Source organism: Gallus gallus, chromosome 15 (genome assembly GCF_016699485.2).
Source record: "Gallus gallus isolate bGalGal1 chromosome 15, bGalGal1.mat.broiler.GRCg7b, whole genome shotgun sequence".
In the NCBI taxonomy this organism is placed as follows: Eukaryota; Metazoa; Chordata; class Aves; order Galliformes; family Phasianidae; genus Gallus; species Gallus gallus.
Genome location: NC_052546.1, coordinates 11764894 through 11792214, shown reverse-complemented (window position 1 = coordinate 11792214; position 27321 = coordinate 11764894). Strand labels below are relative to the sequence as shown.

The 27321-nt window shown below is 39.6% G+C and overlaps 1 long non-coding RNA gene across 1 annotated transcript; it reads right to left on the bottom strand.

The window, feature by feature from the left end:
- Window positions 1-4504: 4504 nt before the first annotated feature.
- On the bottom strand, window positions 4505-25147 carry LOC121106869. Its single transcript, XR_005840084.1, has 3 exons — window positions 24999-25147; window positions 19515-19630; window positions 4505-4720 (listed from the first exon to the last, which is right to left on the bottom strand). It is a non-coding gene; the product is annotated as an uncharacterized LOC121106869 (long non-coding RNA).
- Window positions 25148-27321: the final 2174 nt, after the last annotated feature.

Here is a 27321-nt window from a genome sequence, read left to right as displayed (position 1 = left end):
GGGAAAATAAATCACATATTGATTCCACAGTTTTTTTGTCCACCTGACATGCTGATTAAATAACTTTCAGCTCCAGGAGATGCTGTTTCAGACACTTGACAAAAGCAAGACTAGTTGCTGCCAACACCAAATGTTAAGAGTTTCTCTCTAGAGGAACCCGAATGTATGTTTATGAAGACCTACTTGTTTTCATGATGAATTAGATGAGAATCATCGATCTTCTTTGTAATGCTTGAAAAGTCAAATTGCATCTGAGTAGATAGTTTGCCCTATAGCTTTGGCTGGGCTAATTTTTGCTGAACGTTTTCCCAGTGATGTGCCTAGACAGTCTAACATCTACATTTCTAAATCAAGAGACAATAGTATTTGTTATTTTATAGACAGTGATTGAGGAAAGTGATGAGCCTGCTATCAAAGAGAATCAGATGGCTGCATTATCACCATTACTCAGTAGCCAAAATATTTTGTGTGAACTGTCTTTGCTACGGATATGTGCTTATTTTCTTCAGATGGGAACAAAATCCTATTTCCTTGCCTGTTCCCCCCCCCCCCCCCCCCCCCTCCCCGAGTTCTTAATCCAGGGAAATCTTCCCCCCTCCTTTTTTTTTTTAAATAGTTTTTTCACTCCTTACTCAAGCAAGTCAGTAGAAAAACAACAGCATATAATTACCGTGTCTGGCATGTCTGTTGTTGCAAATGTCTGTAACTCGGTACACTGTGGTTGGTGTAGTGATACATGGGCAATCTCAATTCTTCCCCAGAGTCTGGGTACCTTCATCCATGACACTTATTTGAAGAGCAACTATAGAAAAATAACTGATTTTATGGTATCAGTTTGCATCTAGACATCTGTTTTCAAAATAGATATTTGCATTTATTAATTTAAATTTACCCCGGTGGAGCAAAACCCCGTAAGCACATGCTTAATTTGATTGCAGCATGCTTTAGGATCTTACTTAACTCTGTATTTGATTCTTATTTGGAGAATCAGATCCACAGTAACAAACTATTGGCATTATGAAAGAAGGAATGTATTAATTGTACTTAAAGTCTTACAGTGTTTTATGATTTCTAAGAGCTGACTAAATATCAATACCCTATCCAGCAACAAATTCCTCTCTTGTACTAAATCCTTTAATTTCTAAACTTTTTACCATTGCAATATGAACAGTGGCAAATACTGAAACCAGTGGAAGAGTGAGCTGAACTGTGTATTAACTAGATTATTGTATACAGTATTAAAAAGCAACATATGAATAGCATAAAGGAAGTAGGTGTATACATAAATACATATTCTGTATAATTGAACTAGTTTGCCTGAAATCCCTATTCATTTTTCAGATAATGCATTTTTCACTCATATGGGCAACAGTTTTGATTAATCATAAAAAGATATAATAATTCAGTACTTTACTAAGAACTTCTGACCATGCACAGTACTTGAAAAGCATAAGAAAATAATTTTTCTCCCCTTGTGCTTTACTACTAATTGAGTTTGTCACAGGTTTTCAAAAGTACAGAAAGTCAAATTTTTCTAGGACCAGGGCTTCCTACTTCCATAGGGTAATTGAGATTGGAAAAGAGCTCAAAGATGATCTAGTCTAAGCATCAACCCATTACCACCATGCTCACTAAACCACGTCGCTCAGTGTTACATCTACCTGTTTCTTGAAAACCTCTGGGGACAGTGATACCTCCCTGGGCAGCCTGCCCCAAGCCTGTAGCAATGAAGGAGGTTGTTGTGACTGAAGGGCAGAACCTTACGCTTAGTCTTGTTGAAGCTCATACAATTGGTCTTTGCTTTTCACGAACCCATGCTGGATTGGTCTGCTCCCCCAGTTGTCCCGCATATGCCACGTGATTGTACCCAAGATAATCTGCTTCATAGCCATCCCTGATACTGAGGTCAGGCTAACAGTCCTGTAGTTCCCCTGATCCTCACTCCAACCCTTCCTGTAGGTGGGCAGCACAATGACAAGTCTCCAGTCATCTAGAACCTCCACAGTTGCCAAGCTGCTTTCCAGCATTTCTCAGCAGTCCTGGTCATCTTTCTCAGTACCCACAGGTGGATCCCATCTGACTCAATGGACTTCTGACAGAGCAGGTAGAGCAGCAGGTTACTACCTATTTTCTCCTGTATTGAGGAGATTTTATTCTGCTCCCCATTTTCATCCCACTGAGCCCACTGAGCCGAGTTATCCTGAAGATAACTCATCGAACTATTTAAGAGAGAAGTGAAGGCATTGAGAACCTTAGCCTTTTCCTCATTGTTGGTGGTAATGTTTGCTGCTGCATCCAAGAAAGGATGGAGATTCTCCTTGGCCCTTCTCTTAATGTTCTCTCTGTGTATCCTGGCAACCTCATACTCTTCTGAGGTTCCTGATCCTTCTTCCAAAGACACTAAACTCTTCTTTTCCCAGAATCCCAGCACAATTCTCTGTTCAACCAAGTCAGCTTTCTTCCACACCAGCTCATCTTATTGTACAAAGGTACAGCCTGTTTCTGAACCTTCAAGATTTCCTTCCAAAGGAACATCCAGCCTTTCTGGACCCTTTTGCCTTTCAGGACTGATTCTCAAGGGATTCTCCCTACCAGTGTCCTAAATAACAAAGTCCACCCTGCCAAAGTCATAGAACATTTTGTCTGCCTCTTCATCCTGGTTAGGTGATCTTTAACAGACTCCCACCAGGATATCAGCCTTAGTGGCCTTCCTCTTGATCCCATGCTCAACATCATCATTCTCAGCATTGATCTCTACAGTATTAAAACACTCCCTGACAAAGAGAGCCACACCACCACCCCTCCTTCCTTGCCTATCCCTTCTGAAGAGCTTATAGCCATCTATTGCAGCAGTCCAGTCATGTGAGCAATTCCACCACATTTTGGTGATGGCAACAGTCACAGCTCTCCTGTCACACAATGGTTTCCAGCTCCTCCTGCTTGTTGACTATATTGCTTGCATTGGTGTAGATGCACTTCATCTGGTCTATCAGTCTTATCTGTCCCTAGGCTCGTCTCCACCAAGCCTAGCTTTATCCTCTTCCCCCTTCAAACCTAGGTTAAAGCTGTCTTGATAAGCTCCACGAGCTCCTGGGCTAGAATGCTCTCTTCCCCCCCACCCCCAACAGCAGCAGGCCTGATCCTGAATAAACTGCCCCATGATCAGAAAAAAAAAAAAAAAAAAAAGTTCTCCTCCATTGGCATCAGCCTCCCTGCCACATTTGTTGACCAGGTGGGTCTTCCTGTTCTCTCCATATTCTTCCTTGCTACTGAAGAGGTACACCACCTGAGCTCCCTCTCCTTCCAGTTACTGCCCTGAATGTCCTAAAGCCCCTTTTGATGGCCCTCAGGCTTCTCCCCTCAACTTCATTGCTGCCAACACAAACTACCAGAACTGGGTAATAATTGGAGTGCTGTACCTGGCCAGGGATCTTCCTTGTAATGTCCCTGACCTGGGCCCCAGGGAGGCAGCAGACTTCCATGTGAGTGGAGTCCAGTTGGCATATTGAGCTCTCTGTTCCCTTCAGAAAGGATTCCTCTATGACAACTACCCTTCTTTTGTTCTTGGCAGAGGCAGTGTTGAGGTGTGAAAGTAACTGACTTACCCTACTTTTGCTTTCTGTCACAGGAATCTTCATGACAAATATCATATTGGTGCTTATCATGCTTTCTTTTAAGCACAAATATGTTCTCAGCTTTGATATAATTTCAAGTGGCAATTAAAAAAAGAAAATAGCGTTAAATTCAAATTTGTGTATGTTAGTGAAAACTTGTCACTGATACATGGACAAATGGTTGGTTGATGAGATCAACTAATTTTGGTTAAATATCTGTTCCTAAAAGCATGATTTCCTGACACAGTTGAGCCAACTCCTTGAAGTATCTGTACAAAGTAGATTAAAATTAAGAAAAAATTAGATATACTACTTAAGAGAGAAAGTCACAGCAGCAAAATGTAGTAGGCTAGCCTAGGCACAAGTGAACCTGTCTTAATTTCAGACTTAAGTTAAAAAACTCATGAGAACAAAACTGTTTTTTTAAATGAAAGTGAAAACAATAACATAGGTAAATTCAAAATTCTGTAATCATGTGCTTTTGAGATCTTAATCTAAATTTCATATGAGGAAACAACTTCTTAGATGATTTTCTTACATAGACCGTAACCTCCCAGTAGCTAGAGACCAATTCCAGTGACCGAATGTCTATGGCAACACATCTCTGAACCCTATCTTGCAGAAGATGACCATTTTAGCAGTAATGATAAGCAGTTTTCTCTATGCTAATCCTTATGATTCTGTGATTGGTTAGTGCATGCAGGTTTAGATTACCTACATTAATTTATTTACTATTGACCAAGGAAAAAAAAAAAAAAAAAGGAAAAAGAAACTGCAACACAATAATGGGATGATAATAGCACAGTGGCAAAGTCTTCGGCTACAGCAAATGAGAATGAGCCCAAATGCAGCAGCTACAGATGCAGAAATGAAGGAAAAGAGCTGCTTACCTTTCTAAGGCCTCAGGTAGGCAGGAATCTCCAGCAAGAGATGCCCTCATCTCCGCTGCCAACCCTTAAGTGAGGTCTGGGAAGGGGTGGATCCTGGCTCTACTTCTTCCAGACACTCAGGTGCACTGCACTGCATGCACCTGAGCTCCCCTGGGTTGGCTCTGCCTTACCACCAGGTGCTCAATCACTGCTTCAGGCTGTGACTCAGCATTGCCACTACAGAAACAAAAAAAGAAATACCAAGAGTGCCACATCTGTTGTCAGATGATGCCTTTAAACACCATGATCCATATGGGAACAGATCAAAAAACTGGATATTGATACAAAGTTGTCAAGGGAAATCATGTCAATAAACATACAGGGAAACTTATTTAAGAAACTCATTTAAAGTCATGGAAATCAGAGCAACTTAATGCATTTGTTTATTTTCTTATCATCTCTAGAGAAGTTCCTGATAATTCTTCAAGTTACTTCACAGTCATGAGAGACTGAAAGCTGATTTAGGCAAAAATTTGTCCCAGTGAAGCTGAACTGTAGGACATCAGAGATGTCTAGGTAAGAGACAAATACTGAAGATTTTTATGTACCCATTAATCTTTTTTTTCACACAATGCTAGCACAGAACTCATAAATCAATCTCTTTCAGAATAAAACAAGAAAGATTACGCTAGTATCTACAGTAACCCTGGTTACTAGTTCCTAGTTAAATATTAAATGAAATAACTTAGATATAATTATTTTTGTTTTACATTCATTCAGTAAAAGATTATCAACAGATGTTTAACAGTTTTTCTGGTGTTCTTTTCCAATCTGTTAATGATGTACACAGTGAGGGCTGAATTCCTACTTCACTATTATTTTTTCCTTCCTGCTCCTATTCAAGTCAGTGGTAAGATTTGGGTAGATTTGAACACTCTATGATCAAGGCAGGAAGAGCTGATATAAAGTATCTGCTGAAGATTCTCATCAATATTCTCAGCCTTTGAAGCAGGATCCCAGATGAGTGTAAACACGAAGCAGTTCAGTGGGATTATTTAGAATAACCCCAAACAAGTTTTTGACTGTAACTTAATCCTGTTTTATAAAGCGGCAGGAAATGAAGACACTGTTGATGGTCAGAGCTCAGGAAATTGATTAAAACCCTCAATCTCTGCTTTTGAGATCCATCCCCAAAAGCACTACAAGCGATGATAAAATACCAGTGAGCAAGGCCAGCCCATACCAACTGCCTAATAATGTTTTGCCAGATGAACAGATTGGGTATCAGAGCAGCAGGATACAAATGATTTGCCAATAACCATATGTTAAAATTCTGGCAAGGCCAGTTCCTTCCTCACATCCTAAGACTGGAATTTTGACTTGTGATCCCTGCTGAGAATATGGTATAATGCATATAAAATATAACTAATTGTAAGTAGTTCCATTGGTTAGTTGCTAGACGGTAAAATAGCTCTCTAAAGATAACTTGAGCTGTACTGAGCAATTGCTGCATGTTGCTGCAAAAGAGCCATCCAGATAAGACATTAAAATTATGCTTCTGTCATTTCTGTGAAGTCATGAAAGATACTTTTATGAGACCTATGCATCCACTCAAGTTAGCAGATATTCCCATTTCCACCCAAATTTTACATTCCAACACACTTTAAGTCCAGTCTCAATTATCCAATAAAATACATCTTTCATTTGAGCACTTTTAATCCATTTATGTCAATGAGTCTTACAGAGGAAGTTCATTTGTCCTTATCATTCCTTAGAAAGGGAAGAAAGGGACAGTGATTTACTCAGTCTCAAAACAATTTATTGGCAGAGCCAGCAATAAATGCACTTTCCTGACTCAGTGCCCTTACACTGAACTACACTCTACTAGTCTAATGTTCTTTAGCGCCTACAATTGTGGACAACAATCTAGTTATCAAAACTGCAATTATCTAGTATTATGCATACCAGTAATGTAGTTCTTACAAAGTGTTCAGCTTTCCTAAGAAAAGAGACTCTAACAGATATTAGGTATAATACCTACTGTACCCCAGCTATAAAATATTGTAATTGGCATCCTGCCCTCCTTAATGATCATTCATTATTAAGACATTTTACTAAAGTACAACTTAACTTTAATAGGAGAGTAAGGGAGATTTCGACCTCTTCAGTGCTAATGTTATTCTTCTTTTTTATTTTCTTCAAAGAGGTGCTTTATTAAAGTAGGAACACCATCTATTCCAGTCTTTTTCCTTATAGCAAGTTGTCAGTCTGAGCTACTTGTTCCTCTTACATGCACGCCAGGTGTAGTTCTTTTCTGTATTCTTAGAAAACTGTGAACAGTTATCACTGCTTCAACTCAGTGGAGTCCTTTTATGTGTGTAATAAGGAGTTTTTTTCATTCTGTACTTGAGCTGGCATCGTTTTACCCTCCTACAGTTAACATCTACCACATCACAGGGGATACTAATCACAAGCCTGCTCTACATTAACAAATTAACAGCTAAGCCATTAGACCTCCTGTTTTTCCAAAGTGAAGAAGAATAGAACATCCAGGACTGGGATTGACAGAAGGGGAACAAAATGCTTCCCTGGCCAGCTTGGAACAAGGGATATTTTTTAATCTTGTTTTCTGAGAACATCTCAGAAGATATTCCAAACATTTTTTTTTCAAAATATTTCCTCATATAATAGTGACAGTGTGCAAGGAGGTTCCTTGGCAATCACAGTAAAGTAATCCTTGGTTTGGGAAGCTGTCAGATCTTCTACCATAGAGATGACTATCATTTTATCCTGGCAGCTTCTTGTTCTGGGCTGCCACATTTGGCATGGCTTCTGATCACCATTACACGCTAATAGACACTATGCATAACATTTTCCAGCCAGGTTGCTGTGATGAAAAGCCTTCTACATACATATTCTGGCTGATCTCCTTTTGCCCCAGGGTAATCCTAACAAATGAAGTGCTGCAGTCAGGAGCAGATGTTGGTATACACACATTCAGAAAGGGTAGGTGTATTACTAAAGATAACATGGAAATAATAGAGTAAAGTGTGTATCTAAGCACCTCAGTGCCTTCAGTACTTATTCCTTCTGCAACTGAGAAGCTATGTACATAAAACCTCTTCTAACCTTATATTAATTAACTGCTTTGTATTCTTCCTTTTTTTTTTTTTTTTTCAGTTACTGCGCCAATAAGAATGTATATGAATATCCACAGATAGATTAAAGATCTCCTGGTTTTCCCATGCTCTTGAGGACAGATAGGATAGCAGATTTTAAGAGAGGACAGAAGACTCATCACGAAGGGATGAAAGTTGCTTGTCCTAAGTATTTTTGGTCTCATGGAAGGAAGACTAGTTTGGACTGGAGGTTAAGATGCCAGTGACTACAGTAGCATTAGTACGGGGGAAAAAATACCTGTCACATGTTCCATGTACCTAAATTTGCCATGATATCAGCTGGAGAAATACAGGCTTCTATTGCATTGTATAAATCAGGAAAATAATTATAGGGAAATCTGGCCTAGCTGTAGGCATGGAATGCCCTGAAGCAGCAGTAGAAGTACAATAGGAAAGTACAGAGAAGACTAAAGGAGATGCCAAGCACCAGGTGTGGAACATCAGAGGATCTGGGCAAGCCTCAAAATTTGGCAAATTTGGGACAACTAGTACCTTACCTTTCTTTCCTCAGGAGGGGCTGTGACATCCACGCTTACTTTGCCGCTGAGCTGTGCAGTTTCACAGGATCTCCATGCTAAGGTGATTGCCTACGAGGAAGTGCTTTTCAATGAGCCCTCGAGGCCTAGCTGAGATAAAGTGAGTGCTTATCCCTTTCTTATGATTCTCCTGTCTAATTTTCCAGTAGGCATTCTGAAAAATATTCCCACCACCCTAGAGGCAAGGCCTAATTTGCTTCCTGCTCTGCACCATGTCTCACTCTTTTTTGTATTTTTCACTTATTTTGAGGGTAGGGGACTGGGTTTTTATAGTGGCCATGTTAATCGTATCCCTGGTGGCCACAAAGGATTTTAATAAAAGGGGTGGGTGGCTGGTTTAATTATTTTTTCCATCTGTATTAGTAGCAGAGTGTTTTAAATAAATACAGCTTCTTGGAGCAGAGGGGTTGTGAGGGTAACGTTGTTTCCCTTCTTTTTTCACCTATCACCCTCCTTCCCCACCACCGGTTTATTTCCTGTTGTGGAGACATGTGACTTAATAAACTCTTATTTATTTGTTAAAGATGTCCCTTCCCAGTGCTTTCTTTCCTGCGGGGGAGATGAGTGTCAATAAATATCCCCAAAGGTACCCACTTAACAGTTTAGTGAGTTTCCTCATAGCCCGCTGCATCGACTTTGAGCCTAAGTCCTTTCTGTACAGCACGAGCACGCTTCAAGCCAGCACTGAGGCTTATTTTGTTTAACAAGGCTCTGGTTTAGCTCAGGTTTCTACCACACAAATTTGCTAAGCAGGACTGAGACCTTAATTTTAAACAACTTTGTGGAACAGTTGCTGGGCAGGGAGTCTTACAGGTTAAGCACTGGGCTTGAAGGCCTTAGGCAACAGATCTTAATATCATATGGGCCAACCAAGTTTTTTTAATATTTCAATGCAAGAGTAATTTTATTATTATTATTTTCTACTACATTAGTATCTTTGGAGGAGACTTTTAAAAAAAAAAAAAGGTTCTTGCTGCTCTGAATGGACTTTTTCCATCATTGACACACTCAATCATTTTCATAAGAGCTGGCATCAATTTCCCTTTCATGCTCAAAATTCAGTCTGCCACGCTGAGTGCTGTATTCAGTATTATTCTGCTTTCTTCATAGAGCTCAGTACAGCTTACTTCATACATACTTCATGCTAATACTTTGTATTATTAAAAATAATTTTTTTTTCTCCAATACTAGTTAGAAATTTTCTTCAATACAAGTTAGAAACTTACTACTGTGCAACCTTCATTAGGGGAATACAGGCACTACAGCATGGTGGCCCAGACAAGTTTACCATTCCCACTTTAGGAGCAGTTGATTTAGCATCATGCCATTGGCTTTTTTTAATCTCACCCTATTGCATCAAGCTTAAAGCCACAGGTGAAACCCCAACCTTTGGTCTCTATTCTTTCTTGGGAGAAACCATCAAGGTTGATAGATTAGAAGTAGAGGTTGACAAGCATCAGAATTTGGTATTTGTGTGGAAACTTCCTTCCAGAGAAAGTGCATACAGTCATAGGTTTATCAGTCCACCAGGGATCAGGCCCATCCAGTTCTACAGGACAACACAGACCATCACAGTGCCGCTATTAGATGAGAACTCCCACCTATAGCAGGTTTCAGAGCAAATTCTGGTTTTTCAGCACTGGTTTGAACCTGGCACAGCTGTTAAGCCTGAATTCTGTTTATGCATATTTTGCATCTGGCTTCCTGCTATTCCTGTCTGAAGCAGAAGAGTACTTGGGAACCCTTCCAAAAGGAAGGAGCTCTTTGTGGTTCTCTGCTTCCCCCAGGTGGAGGCAGGTGGAGGTATCTGTGCTAGCAATTGGATTTTAAGACTGGCATACCATTTGTGGTTGAGAGGGCACATAGGGCTAAGAGCAAGGCTCTTAGGGAGGGAGCAGTTTTACAGAAACAGGATAGGTACAACATTGCTGATCATTTTCCTGGGCTGAAGAAGGGAATAAAGCACTATGGGGAGTCACTGAAACAACTTGTGGAAAATAAATTAGCCCCTGAACAGAAGACAGGAGTACAGGTAGAGGCAAGTACGTGAGAATTCTTAAGTTGTATTAGAGGTAGAATAAGATTGAAATGACCAAGATATGGGATTGTCACTATTTGTCTGCTATCCTGTATGAGCTGGAGACAGCCTGGTCTCCATGGACCAAAAATGCTACCTTCTCATCACTGGATGAGCTCAGCATTACCTCAGTATAGGTACGCATTATTTCTCAAGAGTTTTAAGAACATGTTCACCACTTAGATGAACTCAGAGAGAACAAACTATTCAGAGAGAGAGAAAAACTAATAGGACTGGTGAGAAGACTTGGAACATCAGAGAAAAGAGGCAGCAAAAGACCGTAGGTGATTGGCTTCTTTTCAATTTTTAAAGTTGGCTTATTTGTTTAAGCCTAGATTTACAGTGGCTCATACAACAAGTAGGGGCTCTTTTTCATCTCACATTCTAGGACAAGCCAGTTAGAGTGCTTTGGCACACATACTTTCACTGCCTGTAGTAGGGAGGTCACTATATGTAGCTTGCCTTGCAGATTAGTTCATTCAACTTGTGTTGAATCTCCACTGGACAAAAAATGAAAGAAAAAAAAAAAGCCTGGAGAGGGAAGTTAAAAGATATTTCAGAAATGTAACCACTGAGAAGTTGCGGCAGTATCTGCTAGAGATGTGTAGAGCACAGTGCCACATGAAGAGACTGACCTTGTAATGAACTGAAAGAATGCAGAGGAGACTTGGGAAATAGTCCTTTTTTTGTCAACTCAGTTGTCTAATCACAGGAAGTCACTGAACAGAGATGAATCAATGCATGACAAAAATTAAGAGAATGGATGGTGGAGCTTGATTGTTCGCCAGCAGCAACAGGCAAATGTGTAAAACTTGGAGATAGATAATTGTAATTGAGATTCAGTCCCACAGCAACAGTTATGTGGATGCAAATTAGAGAACAGAGTTTGCTAACTTGAAAAGCTAGAAAAATATATGAAGATACTTCCTATGAACTGTGAATGAAATAACATATTACTTAAAACTTTCAAGTTACACTATTCAGCGTTATAGGTATGGGAGCTAATTGGGACCAAAGGATGATACCAGTTTTGTCAGTCTGCTTTAAGGAAGTTGAATCACATGAGCTTAACTGACTTCAGACAAGGGAACTTGAACAGTAGTCCAAGAAACTATTAGTTCTTACTCACCCACAGCATTGCTCAAAATAAATCTAGCTGACACGTTTTGTTCAGTATGACAGCAGTGCTGAAGCTATGCCATGATTGAATTTGAGATACTGAAGAAATCATCTCAAGGCTGATGATAAAACTAAGTGGGAACTGGCGTATTCAAAGTAGTTGAAAGTGTTCCAGCCCTGGCTCCCCTGTAGCTAAGGTGTGATACAGTTGGTTTAGGACACCAGCTTAGTGATAAATAGTAAATAGTGCTGCATGCTATGACTTGGAAATCTAGGTATGTCTTTGATAAATACCTTGAACCTACAGGTTGCCTGTAGAACTGGGATGTGGTTAGCACTCAGACAGAAAGTTATTCAGTCCGGTTCTGACTGTTATTTGTCATAGAAGTTAGAGGGTGAGAAAAAACAGATACAGTGCCCAGTATATCCTTAGTTCAGACCATTTAGAAAGGCCTCAGTTGCAAAAAGAGCTGCAAGGTTTTGTCTTCTAGCATCTTCTCAGATAGCCTTTTGTACAACGGCACCTTACAGTTTCTAGCTTCATCACTGTCCCACATTGGGGGATTTTTGTTCACACAGATCTGTGAAAATTAAATCCTGGGTCACAGGTTCTCCAGTGTGACGTGGGTTATTCTGAAACATCCAAGGATGTACAGCACTGGAATCCGAAATCAGCATCTTCCCATACCATTAATGACACCTTCCTTTCTCAGCAAAGCCTTCACTTATTTCAAGGGTAGTCTTGACTGTGTAATAAACACTTCAAGCTTTGGCCCATAGCAGTAGTCATAAATTTTTACTGTTGATTTTTGAAGAGTCTGATCCTTCATCCACCAGTGTTAATAGAGAAATTCTTATTTGACGTCATATGGGAGGAGCAGATCCCAAGGCGCTTGTTCTCAGGAATATCAAAGCAACTATTTCGTATTGAAAGTGAATTAAAATGCAGTATCCTTGTGGTTGCCAGGACTGTAAATCTCAGCATCGCAGATCAAATCCTATTTGCATTAAATATTCCAAGTGAGACCTGGGACAGTCAGACAAGCTAGTAGATAACCGATCTTTTCAAACTTTTCAGATGTGAGACTGCTCAGTCAAATTACCTGAAATTACTTTTTAGTGGCTGAAACACAAAGTGATTTAGATTTAAACTTTAGTTACAACAGAGTTTCAGTTTGGAGTTTCTCTGTATTTTCTCAAGGATGCCTGAAGACAGAACGCCTCCTGAATGAGCTACTCCCTACACTATCCAGAAGGTGATGGGACAATTGACATGAGCATCCTTCTGGAGGGCAAAACTGGTGAATCTTTTTAGTTAGAGAGTCTTGCAGCAATGTTGTCATGGAGGAAAACAAACTCTTTATGAAGAATAAAGGAGAGAGAAGAGAAAACAAGAAATCTGTGGTTATTTCAGTTATCAGTGGCAGAAATGCAAAATAGTATTAAATTCTCTCTCTTCACGTGGAATTTCAGAAAAAATGCTATGATATTCAGAATATTTTTTAATGCAATACTTTCAGAATGTTTTCTTCCCAGCCTAGCAGCACATATTCTTTTTTTTAACTCTGTTCAATTAAAGGCTAGAACATTTCTGACTCTATACATTCAATAGAGTGCATTATATCTTTATTTTAGGAAGGATTTTTTTTTTTAATTTTTTTTTTTTTGCTTGTCACCCCACAGGCGATTTGGCTATCTTGAGTGGCTTCCATTATTTACTTGTCGTGGAAATCTCAGGGCACATGTGTGTGCATGTGTACACACATACATATTATAAGAGAAACAAATGAGTTTCTCTTCTGTTTCTCTCCAAATTTTCTTTCCAGGGAAGGCAACAATTTCTAGACTTTTATAAGCTGATGGAAGAGGCTTGTCAAATAGTCTTTATGAGAGAAGAAACAGGAAGATGGCTTGGTTTGCAGACAGAGGGTTATTGGGCAATTATGTTTTTTATAGAGCTGTTGTAGGACAAATCACGGGTCTGCTTTTGCCTTTGATGCTACAAGGCAGACGGCCCAATAAAGATCAGAACAAGGGAGGGCAAAGGGGGTCAGGGACAGAGCCTTCCCTTGGGGTCCCGCTTCTGCCTCTTAGCTCAGAAACCAGACACCTCTTCCAGATGCACTGTGGCTGCTCATCATGAGGCTTCGTTGTGACCCTGCTGACGGGCTGTGCTGTGAAAACCAGGGTCTCCTTCAGAAAGTTTTCAACCTGCACAATCTCACATTCATGAGACCACAGCTCTCTACTGTGTTCTCTCAGATCCAAGCATGTGGTTTATTACTCTGTCAAAAAAGACACTGCATAAACTCTAAGGAAACTTATTCCAACTGTATGAAAAGTAATCACCTTACACGTAGTTGTATGACTGGCATAATCTCTCCCTGCATATGCTTTTTTTTTTTTTTTTAAATATCATTTTCCTTTTGTGCTGCCTGAACTCATTTCCCAGTCATTCTTTAACCTCCTACAGTTCGGAAGAACTTTCATCAGGGCTAGCTGGCCTCAGTTCTTAGTTTTGAGTTTATTTCCCCTTCATCTTCGCATCTGGTACTAGTCCTTCTCAGATAAAGAATCTTGGCTAAGGTAAACTAGCAATTAATTTCTCTGTGCCAATTCTTTTATATAAGACTGGCATTTATTTTCACCCTGGGGATATATCATGTGCCCAAATGGAACACAGTGGGAAAACAAAATCTCTGAAGATGGCATTTCACGCTGTACCTACTCACACAAACATTACAACGATCATTGATAGATATTCCAGTTGGGCAGTTCAATAGACAGCAGAGAATAAACTTGAGAAGAAGGAAGCAGTTGTACATGTAATAACATACTTTCCTCATTTTTAGCAGTGCATGATACAAACCTGAGCCACTTCTGTTATGATTCAGTTTTCTCTGAGACACTTTGATGATATCAGTAATGTAGAGGTTGTGTTCACATGAAGTTGTCACAGAGAATATTCTTCCTTGCTCTCAGGCAAGTAACTGGGATATGTCAGGTGCAAAGGAGGGAAGCCTAAATCTTTGGTGTTTGACTGACCAAAGCAGTATATATATATTCAGGTAACACCCAGGAAATGCTTTCAGTAATAAATACGTTCAAATAAAATTGTTTCATAGAGCTTAAGACTGTGGCTTAATTAAGAGACAGCTCCTGTACTGATATTTTCCGTAGGTTTCTAAATGTATTTTGACCACTCCCACCATTTTTTTTGTTTAACTCATGAGGAAAATATGCTAAGTACTGAGAAGATGAAGAAGAGGAACGTAGGACAATGAGAATCATGCGACTGTACACAGTATATATTACATTTAGGAAAATGAAAACACTCAGAGTAGGGCATTTTGACCCTTGACTTTCTCTGCAGAGAATACTGACCTGCTCACCACTCATGCTATCACTAAATGGTCTGTTTAGTATGAACTGAACGCAGCCCTCACACACTGACAGTCAGCTTTGTGTTAATAAATCCTTTTAGCCACCCTCCCCCACTCCAGAACATAATTTGCCACTGTGCTAGTTGAATGCCAGTGAGAAGGGGAGGAAAATGTATTATTTAATGAAGCTCACCGCTATCTGCTGTGTAGTTTTTTTGCTGAATGCTTGTCCTCTCAAAGAGAAAATAAAACCGTCATAATAGTTTCGGAATATCAGGGAGATTATCTAGGTGATACATAAATTGTGTGTAGATCAATCAGTTCTGCTTACTGTACTTCTCATTTTTAGTACGATTAGTTCTCCTGCTTGATAAACCTGTAGCCTATCTCCTTTCTCTGCCATCAGTCATGGTTAGGCTTTTCCTGACTAGTCTACTGCTTCTCTGTGAGAGGTCCTTCAAATGATAGTTTGTCTATGGCCAATTCCACATTTAAACTATATAAAATTTACAAGACTGTCTGGTGTTCACTACTGTTATTCAAAGCTCAGCATCAAAAACAAAGTCTCATTTTGTGTCCTGACTACTTAGGGAAGCTTTGATTTGCAGCACTGGCCCTACCTTCAGGTTCAGACAGAGCCCTGTAGAGCATCAGGGATGCATAGGATTTGTGTGTCCATAATCCTACTTCAAAATGTAAGATGTAAGGGAAAAAATAAGTTTCACATAGGAGAAAGCAAAGGTTTTGGGCCTAGAAGCCCTTCTTAATATGACTATTGGAAGTCTGAAAGTCTTGAAGATGAATGATTATAGAGCTTAAATCTTTACTTCCTAGAGCTGAGAAATCCCCACGTAACCCATCGCCTGTGCAGCAGGTCCCTGACAACCTGAAGAATTCCAAGAACTGTCCCTTAGGCCTCTTCCAACACAATCACGGGCAAGAGCCAGACAGAAGCACCAAGCACCATGTCTGAGACATCTTGAAGACATAAAGGAATTATAACTGCAAACTCCCTGCCCTCCTATCTGCCTCTGCCCCCAAGTCACATTTGACTCTGTAATTCACCTGCCTTTGGAAATCTGCAAAATCTCACCTGTGACAGCTCTGCTGACAAACAGGGGAGATCAGAGCCTTTCATTTGGATGATGAACAGCCAACCTGTCAGAACGGTGGAGGATCTGTACTGTGCTGAGACAGGTCAGAGCTGCCGTAGGGGGTCTCTGCATTCTGACCTTGGAAAGGTTTGAGGAGGACTTTCAGCTGTACCTGTTCTCAACTCTCAGGGTCTACAGGACAGTAAGTATGTGTGTTCTCGTGAGAGACAAACATCCTGATAAGCAAAAAAGCTATATCCTCCAGTGCACACATGGGTTGGAGGATCTTAGAGATATTGGGATGATCAACTTCCATTTCTCAAATGAGGGCCTCCCACAGTGGATGATTAATTGGCAAATAAGTTCTAGAAACTGATAATGAGGTAATTACATGTAAAATTAGGTCTTTTAAGTAGCTAAGTATGAAGCCTAGAGCATGGTATTATTTATCCACAGTTCTTACCCAGCCTAATTTGATCAATTTGTAGTTGTTTGCTTTAGAAAGATCAACAGTGGCATCTTGGCTTCTTTACGCTGGCTCTGCTTTCCTACATGCAATAGTGATATTAAAAGAAAGTTCTCTGCTAGGTACTGACCCATGATGAGAGGAAGTAACTGAAAGTTCTTGGTTTTTTATTTCAAGTAATGTTGTCCATCTGCTTCCTCCTGCACTAATTGCCCTCAGCCCAGTGACCTAGATAACCACACACTTGGCTCCAGATTACAGCTTGTTGCTCTTGAAACATTTATTGGAGCAAGTAGGAGAGTGAGTAGGAGAAAGATGATAGCAGTAAAAGAGGGGAATAAGACCATTATTTTTTTTTTAATAACTGCATTATGGCAGCATTTAATTTTTGTTTGCTTTATGATCTCAGTATTGTGGCTAACAACTCATTTGGTCCATCACCTCCATCTAAATTAAGAGGGTGGGGAATAATTCACAGTCTGCCTAGCTGCATTCACTACTTCCATTAAGGGATTTGTTCTAGTTCTTGTTCTAGATCAGAATAAATTGCTTGTGTAATTTACACAAGGAGTTGAAAAAAAATGAGGAAATCCTAGACCAGATTTAGAAACAAACAAGATGCACAGTACTGAGATTCTTAGACAATGGATTAATAAGTCTTTCAGAAGTGCCCTCTGTCTGTAGTTTTAAGCATCTGTATGTGTTTAAAAATGATCTGGATGAAACTAGCATTTTCTGATTCCCTCAATCGAAAAGATATTACTTTTTTAAGCCTCCATTCTTCAGTGGCACAGTGGTATAGTTAGCAAGACAGAAGAACAGAGCTGCTATCTGCTGGAAATAAAGCAAAATATGTACACATATTAAATACTGTACCCACGATTATCCAAGACCAAGAATTAATATTAAGATTTTTTTTTTATTATTATACATGGCTGCAACACAGCACTTTCTAAATGAGTGTTTTTTTTTTCCGTAAGACACTCACACAAAACGTTTTTAGTTGAAACAGAATGAAACAATTAGCTCCAGCAGATGCAGCCACTGAGAATGGTCATATACTTTTAATTGAGCTACTTCCAAGAGGTCTCTGGAATATGAGCTCTGGAATACTGCTCTACGTGACACCATACACATAAAAGCAGCACATGGATACTTCAGGAATTTCTCAATGTGTCCTCTTCCAGCTTCAGTGGCCTTTAAAAAGGGAAGGATCTCATCTGAACATTTTGCTAACTACCTGTGAGGATGCATTCAATTTGGGTTCTCTCCATGATCATTACTGCTGGGATCAGTTCACTGAATAGCTCATTGCTGAGTATTAGGATAGAGAAACAGTTAACCATTCAGTACTTCTTGGCTTGAAATAGCTAAACAACCAAATGAGAGGAGATTCTCACAGCCTCTAGCTCCCATTAGAAAACACAGTATCTTCCACAATTAAGCCCTTCAATAATTAATTTAAAATTTTTTGGTCTGACAGCCAAATCTGAACAAAAAAGCAGGTTTGGATTACATTGAGTAAATTATTCATTTTGCTACTAAAACAAGGCAGAAAATTCTATGCAGTATTAAGAAAGAAAAATTCCAACTCAAAAACAGATTTCACAATTTCTTGGAGGAGAAAGAAAGTGGACATTTACAGGAGAAACAAAGAAACCAGAGGTTACATGCATAAAAGGACTTGCCATTGCTCCTTTATTTGTTTGCCTCTTACCGAAAACGTCCACCAAGGATTTAGAAGGCCCACTTTCATTATCCCTTTCTATCTGAAGTAATATGAACCCACATCTGATCTCACTCAACTGAATGGTTTGAATGGTTGGCTAAGCTAGACCTTCTTGTGCCTAGGCTTAATTTATATCTATTTATTCGTATACAAATACATACATCTATATTTAAAGAACAGAACTGAACTAGAATGATCAAGAGCATCTCTCCCCAAACATTCAATAGCTTTGTCTCAGTGCTTTCATAAGGAAGATATAAAATACAGGCTCAAGAAGTGAATGAATGCCTTTAAGCCACATAATTGTCATAAGGATAAAGTCTTCATTAAGTAACCAACTCTATTTCAAAGCCTCCTTTCAGCTGATGTTATTTTATTATCTCATGATTATCTTTTGTCAACACATAGGAACTTTCTAGTGAAAGTAACCCAATTTTAATCCATTATAGATACATTTTTCTGCACACATCTTGAATGTAATACTCCCATATCAACCTAGAGACAGGGGAAGTGGGAAAGGTGGCTTTCATTCAGGTAAAAGCCTGATAATAAGCTCCTGGTAATAGGAGCTTTTGTCATCTATTTGAAACATCTGTAGTTCCCAAAGGGACTGAGTTGTGATGAGATTCTTTTATGCTTGCCCTGTTTCTAATAACCTTCCCATTTAAGTCACTATCCATGGCCTTATTTAGAAGGGTGTAAGTCATATTACACTTAGGGGTGTGGTTGAGCGGTAGACTTGGCAGTGCTAGTTTAACATTTGCGCTTGATGATCTTAGAGGTCTTTTTCAACCTAAATGATTCTATGATTCTATCATAACATGAGCTATGATTCTATGATTAGCATCCAATAATGGCCATTGTAACAGATAGGATGCTGGAACAGATGCAATGTGATCTAGCTTGCTTCCATTTGTGTCCAAAGCCCCATATCTCCAGTGAGAGGGTTTCAAATACTTACCAAATTTTGATCATTGAAGTTACTGGGCTGGGTTGCATGAAAACTCTCCACAGAAAGACAGTGACTCTGTTCATCTAAAGTGGAACTGGGAGGCCTCTCTCCCAATGAAATGCAAGTGCTACAGTTCTTTTTCTCTCTCACTCCCTAAATTTAAGGCACTGAACTGTTAAGATCAGTTGCCTCAGGTTAGAATGTTTCTTAGTGATATAACAGGATACTCTTCTCCTGGGGAAAGTACCGTGTCTAACTAGTTAGTACCTCCTTGCTTTTGGTGATTTATTTATAATGGCAGATGCCGGAATTCCCCTTTCAAGCTTTCCACAGTAGGAAAGGAAAACTTCCCTCCCCCCCCCGCCCCAGTACTGTTTAACACTTTCTAAATGTACATTTGCTTACCCGTAGCAATCTAATATTTTAACAACTATTTACATTTTCTCCCTTCCCACTTCCACAAATATACAAAGAAAGTTCACAAGCTGTAACTTACTATGTGCATGTCAAGTTAGTTGGACCAACAGTAAAATTCCAAAAACAGGACACAGCAAGATGTTCTGGTCAAGTGTTGATTGCAGAGAGGATCTGTTATGATGGTGGAAGGTAAGCCTGAAAAAGAGAAAAATCTCAGAACTGCTTTTTTGGACAGTGGACTAGGCCGCCCAGGGAAGTGGTGGATTCACTATCCCTGAAGGTGTTTAAAAAACATAGAGATATAACACTGAGGGATATGATTTAGCAGTCGTGGTGGGAATGGGTTGACATTTGGACTTTGAGATCTTAGAAGTCTTTTCCAACCTTAATGGTTCCATGATTCTGTGATTCTATACACACTCCATGTCATAGGCCATTCTGTCAGGCTGCCTCTCTGCTGCCATCTGTCACACAGCAACAAAATGTAGTGGCATACTGGTGGGAAGGTTTAAACTCCATTGTCATACCACCACCATCTGCCTCTGATGTCATGGGCCAGTATAATAAAATGAGAGACATTATTTTTTGAGCAACCCTCATAGAACCTCTGTTGCATTTTAAGCCATCTCTGCTGCTTTCCTGGTACAAAACATACTTGCAGAACTGGCAAAAATAGCCCAGAGATATACTGCTGCTTGAGAGGTCCTTTTCCTCATCATCCAGTCCCTAAATTTAGCTCACTGAAACATAAGAGAGATGGAACACAAGCACAACACTAGAAAGGATGATGTGAAAGTGCTGGTCTTGTTCTACACTAGTGGTATGAAGAGAGCCTTAGCAAGCAGGTATAGTTAAAATGGAATAATAAGAATGTTGGTATCAAGATCAGTGTCTATGTATAGTATGTGTATGTATGTAATGTGTAGTATTCCATATTCATCCTCCCCATTAGCAAAAGAACAAAAAGTTTACCTAAGCTGATCTTAAAACTTTCCCTGTTATTTTCCTTTTTAACTGTCTCTTTAATTCAGATCTTACAGATATCTCCCACAAATTCTGCAGAAAAGCAAAATTTTATACCTGCAGTGTTGTGGACTCAAGAGAAAAGACAAAAGGAAACATACAGTTTAAACTGTTCAGTCTGCTGCTTTTCCTCTTATCTCCCTCATTCTACCTCTAGGAGATATATACATTACACCACATTATACTCCCTGTTGTTCTGGGAGTAAAACTAAAGTGCATAAGGTAGAAAATGGGAAGGAAGAAGGAAGGGAAAGAATATGATATTCTTGTCGCTAAAAAGGAAGCAGGTTCAAAGCACTGCAGGTTTTACAAGCAAAGCACAATGTTCTGAGTCACTCGTATCCTGCTAGCTGTGTACATGATACAGAGCAATCTCTGTGAATGCACTTTGTGGTCACTGTGTTGTGACTGAGCTCACTTATCTTAAGTCAATCCAACTCCTATGGACTTTATTTTCTATCTCAAAGGCTATTTAACAAGCATCCTTCTGTGTGATTTGCAAATACCTTCCCCAGCCATACTCAGCTGCCAAACGAGCAGTGATTTCTCAGGTTTGCTCCAGAAAACTGGAAGATCTGCCTTGCTGCCCTGTCATTTGGGGCTCTGTCACTAGACCCAGGAGCTGATGGAAGTACAACCAACTGAGTTTGAAACTACAGCTTCTTTGACAGAAATTAAAATACATAGATGGAAAAAATCTCAGGAGGGCAGCCAGCCCTCTTTTTCCCACAAATCAGAGAGGGGCTTTCCTATACTCTTTGTAGAAATAAAGAACTGAAATCCCATTTCACCCTCCTGATCAGGACTGCCTGCCTGCCTGTACCTGCTCCTCCTGTCTCTGCTGGTCTGGTGTGTGTGTTTGGAATGAAAGATTTTCCCTGCAAGCCACCCTGAACCTCTTCTCTGCCCTGTCTGTCAGACGCTCTTTTATCAGCACAGGTTTCTCAGTGGGCCACAGTGATTTACTGTCCGAATAGTTCTGTTCTTTGTCAGAGATTGTGATTGAAAAGCCTTACTTTCCAGCTAATAAGAACCTCTTTCCCTTTCCCTCATTTTTGCCTTTCTTCAAATATTGTTTTACGATCCTGTTGCTTGCTATCTGCTTGACACAGAAGCTGCACCTCAGGGCATCATTTTCTCACCAGCAAGCCAAAGGGTTGCTTCTTTGACGTTTGGTTTGAAAAGCTTGGAAAGACTCCACATAGGGTATTCTACCCTATCACCCTTGGGCAACCTACTCCTCTGAGGAAAGTGTCCTACATGGTTCAAACTGACATTCTTAGCTGTTTTTTTGCAACTGAAACAAAAGGACATGAGTCTTTCATTTTGAAACTAACCTATATGAAGATTCTGGACCTACTCAAAGCAAGGAAAGCAATGTTCCTGGAAAGAACAGGAAAAATCTGGATTACGTAGGTCCTAAATGAATGCAGTTGAGAATTCATGCAACCTTAAATTAAAAGGAGTTGTCCCCAAAAGGATGGTATGCCAAGTCTCCTTACCAGTGGTCTCAATTCCGTACTTAAATTAAAACTAATATCTGAAGTCATAATCAGAATTCCCATCAACTTATTTTAAAGTAACTCTCAGGATTTTTGCTTCTGAGCTGTAAATTCAGCGTCTAGGTCCAGACTTGGATTGCTACCTCTAAACTCAACTGGAAGTATGTCAGTCTAGGTCTGGTTTACATCTATTAACACAGATAGATGCTATTCATAACAGTGGGACCTGTTTCTAAACTTCATTTTGTTCCAAATCTAGAAAGCTGGAGAATTAGAGTAACCTTATTAAAAAAAATGGAGAAAACCATAACTGCTGGATCATCAGTTCAAGAGTTTATGTGAAAGTCTAGCACACACCTGAATTACACCTCCAAAGAGTTGTTTCATTTTTGCTCTAGTTAAATTGAGTACTATTAGTACATGTAAATCCTTAACCTGGTTTGACACTTACTTTCTCTGATGGATGTAGTAGCTCTTTGCAGCATGAATGTCACTGGGCCCTATATTCTTCTCATAGAAAATTGGTTAACTGAAGGATTCTGTGAGGAATACCTTTAGATTACCTTGTTAACTAAGAAAACCCAGAAAACAATCAGGAATTTTTGCTAGATTTTTCAATCCATCTGTAAGTCTCAAAATTCATTCTTTTATCTACCTCCTTAAGAGAGGTTGATGCTCCATACATGGGTGTATTCACAATGCATTTGAATAATGACCTTAATCACATGCTTAACTTTTGGTTAAACCTGAAGTGGTCAGGGCTAAATCCTTCCAACTAAAGTACTCTATTCAGTATTTGGACTTCCATGCCATTTAGGGAACTGTTTTGAATACTTTTTTTGTTGGAGCACACAGGCACACAACAAAGATTAAAGGCTGAAATAAGAACTGAACTGAATATCAAAACATTTTGTAAAGGGAGAGAACTTAACATTTATCAAATTCTAGGAAACGGCAACATCAATGGAAATGGGGAAATGACTATAGCTCACTGCATGTACCTGAGGTTAAACTTCAAATAGTTGGGCACTTTGTTCTTTAGAGGTCAACACAGCAATCAGGGAAGGGGATTCTGGACTGTGGTATACTTACAAAAAAATAGAAAAAGACAGCTATCCTCTCACTAGCCCACAACTTGAATTACTACCTGTCAAAGTCCCACATGAATAAGAAAGGTGATGTTTTGACATTGATCTCAAGGAAACCAGAGGACTTAATACTTTGTTTTCATTAAGTTTCTCACTCACTGCACTGTTTGCACAAAGATCCCATTCTGTTTCTACCTAGAAAATTGCATACTGGAAATACAACCAAAACCCTTAAACAATATCTTGTCTTAAAATTCCTTCAGCTTTGTAGAAAGATTTTTTTAATAGCTGATAAATGGAAACTGTAAATACTTTATATCTTTAATTCAAACACACAACTGCAGATCTGACACTTTCAGCTGATGATATTTCAAGCGCAAGGCAATGGAGATGTCTAGGCTACTCTCAATTCCACTCTAAATGGATTCTTTCCCCCCCCCCCCCCTTATTGTACATTGGGGAATGCAAGTGTGCATTTCACTATTTATCTTCATACTGTAAAAACATGTATTTTACCTTATCATTTTTCTCAAATGCATGTTATTATCTTGGTGTACACCTGAACAGCCATTTGACAGCCTATCATTTTCACATGTTAGAACATATTTTAAAATGTCTATTAAAAGAGCCTGTTCTTAACACCAACTCTATTCACCCTTCAACAGGGCTGCTTATTAATCATCATTCACATAAAAAGCTGTTTCCTTTGACTGTGCAATGACACACACACACACACAAAGCAAAGGGCAAAAGATAAAGATGCATGGATTCCTTGAAATTTAGTTAAGTGCAATCGTAGATTGCTTGCCATCTCAAGGTATGATTTTGTCAAATTCTGAACATGTAAGCAGAATTACAGAGCATTCAACGATAAGAGTTTTAAGTAAATGCAGCATTGCAGTTAGTGACATAGATCGTGCAACTCATTGTGTGACATGGTTACTAAACACCCTGCAGCACTCTTCGCAAGTGAAGAGGTGCTAATCCAGACATTATTTTCAAATTCCAGCTGTTATTATATTCTCTTCCTTAATATGTCATTGAATTTTCAATGGATACTAAACTATTGTGCAGCACCAGTCTATCACATTGAACAGCTGCCAATTTCTGCCCTGAAGGTGGTTTCATGTAAGTGGTGGATTAGCGACACTCCTTGTTTGACCAAAACCAAGCTTACATCCTTGCTGAAATAAACTTGTTTCAAATACTTTATTGCACTGCTTAGTTCTTAGAAGGAAAAATAAACTTGGACTTCTCCAACTGGTTACAGTGGTATGAGAGCAAGAAAAGTCAAGAGTATCTGACCAGAGTATTTACTCTTTGACTAATGGCCATAGTTTAATTTGAAATGGGCAAGAGTATGTTACTGAAATGATGTAAAAACTTAACAAAACATCACACGCTCTCCATTTGCTTTCTCCCTAAAGTCAAGAAGCCTAAACTTGGAGTAATGATAATATTAAAAAACCCTTAGACTGAATAGAAACTCTTTCAAAGTTACACTGAAGTCCATAAAATTTTCTCCAGTTGATTTCAGTGAACTTTGACTTGTATTCTGTAGTTTCCCATACAAATTTGGTCTGTTTCAGTCAGTTGTAATGTCTTCAAGCTAGTTTATGGCTGAAATAAAAGTGAGCACTCACTATTGTTGTGTATAAGATCGGTGAGATGTCTAGAAGTAAGAAGGAATAAAATGCTATCTAAAATACTTTGATTTCGATGAGTGAATTAGTTTCCCAAGATGCGAGGCCAGGAATGAAGACACTTTTTGTGAAGAGATAAGCAGGAAAACAGTGTTTGGTAAGTGTTACTACCAGCCAAGCACGAGGAAGGCTGTTGTAGCAATTGAACAGATCACCACAATGGAAAAGGCATTACAGCAGAGGCGTGATGACGGAAGTACCGGCATGAAAGGAAGGTGCTATAAAGGAAGGAAAGAAGATTGCTCACCCATATCAGAAGATTCCAGGCTCACAGGAGAAAACTTCACCAAAGAGAGATCTTAAAATAATAATAATAATAATAATAACAATAATAATATCCTTCCCCAGCAGCAGTCGGCTCTTCAATAAGGTCTAAGAGAGGTGCAGCCAGGCTCCACCCCTTCCTATCACACAGCTTAATTGCCTTCACCTGTGCTCCCAGTGCTGACCGAGTCTGTTCCTCAGGTGCTCAATCAGTGCTTCAGGCTGTGACTCAACAGTTCCCATACACCTGTGTAACAAACTCACGTTCAAACAAAAAGATTTAAACTTCCACTGCAAGAGCTACTGATACTTAAAAGACTAATCAAAGATAAGACTGATGGGGATTTTTTTACATCGCATTTGGATAGTATGCTGATATTTATTATGAAGCGTCTGAATAAACTCTACTGTAAATCAAACAAATAAAAATACAGTTCTTTATTTGGTATGTGTAGGAAGGAAGAAAAAATAAAAAACAGCCCTTAAAATACACAAGAAGGCAACAGTTTGCCAACTGCTCAAATCTAATAGCTGTAGAGTTGAAAAGTCCTCAGACACAGATGGTCAGGTTCAAATCAGGAGGCAACCAAGCTCCAGAAGTTGTCCTGCTGTACTGAATGCTGCATAAAGAGATGGAGACAACATTTTAATGGGTGGTGTGACTTGTGATTTCTCTAAGTCAGAGAGTGATCACTGCATTCTGGCACTGAAGAGTCTGCTGCTTTTCTTCTCAAAACCTGCACATCTATTTCGGAGAAGGGACATTTCAAAACTGCGCTGGAAGAACGTGTGTTATATGAAGAACTGACTCTTACATTCTTTGTGACGCTTCTCAGTTGAGTAGGCAAGAACATTTATGGTATGAGCAGCTTTGTTCCTCCAAGCCAAATTTGAATTTGTTCTCTAAATGCTAAGTATTTGTAGTCTGCCTGGAAGTGTTCAGCATCAGTGACTGTGTTTGAGGGTACTGCTCTCAGATGCGGTATTTCTCACCCTTTCCTAAATCTGAGCAGAATTTGAGAATGAAGCCTTAATTAGCAATGGCATCTCTCAGCCATGGTGGCTGGTGACTGCCATCTTGGTTCAAAACCAGCATCTCTGGTCCCACTTGACAGCAGGGGAGAAGGAAAGAGAGAGGGGGCCCATGTTTACAAAATTGTAAACCCATATTCCATTTTAAAACCTCTTTTATCTCTTAGAACTGAACTGTTTAAGCTTTAGGGCTGCTTAATTTTTTAGCCTCTTAACTGTTAAACCAGCACTTCAGCATTTTAGTCTCCTCCGCAGCTTTCACGTTGCCCATGTCAGAAATGTTGTCGCTCACCAGCCAAGTGCCCACGGGCACAGGCACTGAAGTGTCCAGAATGCCAGTTGCAATTAGGCATTTCTGTTATGAAGAAAGTGCGTGGTGAGAACAACCCCCCTCAGTGCAATAGCCTTCCCTTCCCAGCAGTAAGAAAAACAGCTGTCTTTCCCTCCTTTTCCAAGGAGAGTTTTGCTTTCAGGTACCCATACTCTCTACAAACTTAAGTATGAAATACAGGGTTTCCACATGTAGATTTAAACAATGTATGACCCTATTTTGTATCCATCCGCTGCTTACCGGGAGCAGAGGTACAACTAATCTCATTCCTGTTCTCAGATTTCTCTCTAAAACAGTAATCTGCTGTGTCAGAGGAGTTTACTTCAGCATTGCTTCCCCTCTTACCAGTCTTATTCAGCTTCATAGACAAGGAGTTTGTTTTTACAACCAGCAGAGCTAGTGCAGTCAAGAAACTGAACCTGATCTGAGTGTTTCCTGCTCACATCACAGAGCTGACGTTAGCTGTCTTAGTTTTGTCCATTGCTACTGTATGTAGAGCAAATACAACTGATGTAGATCGCCACGAGGTCTGACCTATAAACTGCCTGAACTGATAAGGAGCTGACGCAACAGACCCTCCCATTTCAGTATAAACCACTGCTTAAACACTTCTCCCAAGTTTGCAGAGCCAGCAGTTATAAGTGAGATAATTGTACTTGCTTGATCAGATGTCTTTTCTACATGATACAAGACAATGTTTCCTTCAGTTTCTTCTAATGTAGAATGACCCTAGAGGCCCTTGTTCTAGTCCTCAGGTTTTATATGGAACTCAGTGTTATCACCTTGGGTGGCTTAATTTATCTGGTTGTAACATTCAGGTAATGCAATACATCACCCTACACAAATGGGTTTTTCTTGTTGCAGAGCAAGCAAGTTTAGATAATGTAGGTTTGCTTCCTTCAGGGATGGAGGAGAAAGAACACTGGGGCAATACAATCCACTA